Raw genomic sequence first — 1,347 nt, 5'->3', positions numbered from 1 at the left:
GGCGGGCGTGATTATGGAGCACGCTGTTGGGGAAGGTGATAGTCTGCTTCGTGCTTTTGCAGAGGTAGAAGTCCAAACAAATTTTCACTTATACTCGTATTATCTTTGTAACCATCAATAACATAGTCGTGAATATATTGCAGAGGGTTCGTAAAAGTTGCAGGCGAATGGCGCAGAGGATGAACTGCATGACATCCTCAGATGCGCACGACGGGGCCAATGTCCAGGGTACTTCTTCAGGATCACGTCGGACTGCATTGGTGACTACCCCCAGGGCTGCAACACCGTCCACTGCGGCAGGTCCTAGCAGGAGATCGCGAGGTAAGGAACCCGCATCCCCTCAGGAAAGCGAGGACTCGGAAGGTGAGCAGTCTGAGGATGATGACCCTACGTATGGTGAGGAACTCGAGATTTCTCACGATGCTCCACCTGTGACTCAGACGCAGGGAGAGTCCAGCCAGGTATATTCAGAAGTTCCTCCAATTTCAATTCTACATTTTAATGTTCGCTCCCGAAGTGTCATACAAATTTTATGATTTGTGCCCAATTATTCAATAGGAACCTGCAACTCATACCCGGTTGCCACGCCGACGTCGTCGTTCCCGGGACCACACCGACGTTGGCAGCGCCAATGTGCTGCCCACGCATCCAAGGAGGGAGCGTCGCCCAAGAGATCCTTTTAGCCCTCCGGATGAGCGGCGGTCACGCCACTGAACCTATCATGTGCCCAATTATTCCATGTCACGTTTATTCATGTCACGTTTGTAAAAGACTAAGTTGGTAAAAGACTAAGCATGTTAGGTTTATTCATGTCACGTTTGTAAAAGACTAAGTTGCTTGTTACGTTTTTTATGTCCGTACAATGTTATATGTTTGCTCCATGATGTACTTGTATTTCGTGTATTTTTCCGTAAATGTTTAGCACAAAAATACGTTTTGGATTGTGCAGCGCGCTCCTGATGCCCACCCCCCTGGGGCGAAACCTAATGAAAGTTTACTAAAATTGGCTCGGCCGCGCACCCTTGCCGCCACCACCCCCTGGCGAAACCTACTGAAATTGGGTTGCATTTGGCGCGGCAGCCCACCCCTGCCGCGCCAGGCCGCCTGGCGCGGCAAGGCCTCTCACCCGGCGCAACCTACTGCTGCCGCGCCAGGCGGCCTGGCGCGGCAAGGCTGCCTTTTAATTCAATTCTTTATTCTTACGCGTTTTTGTGCTTTGAAAACCCGTTCGAATTTAAACTTGTTTCGTAATTGATTGATTGATTCCAAAGAATCTATCGAGCCGTGAAAAGATTCACAAAGACAGAAACAATCCGCGCACACTCACTACATTGACCTGACTTTGAT

Source organism: Setaria italica, chromosome I, assembly GCF_000263155.2.
Source record: "Setaria italica strain Yugu1 chromosome I, Setaria_italica_v2.0, whole genome shotgun sequence".
Classification (NCBI taxonomy): domain Eukaryota; kingdom Viridiplantae; phylum Streptophyta; class Magnoliopsida; order Poales; family Poaceae; genus Setaria; species Setaria italica.
Note: the sequence above shows the minus strand (reverse complement) of the source record.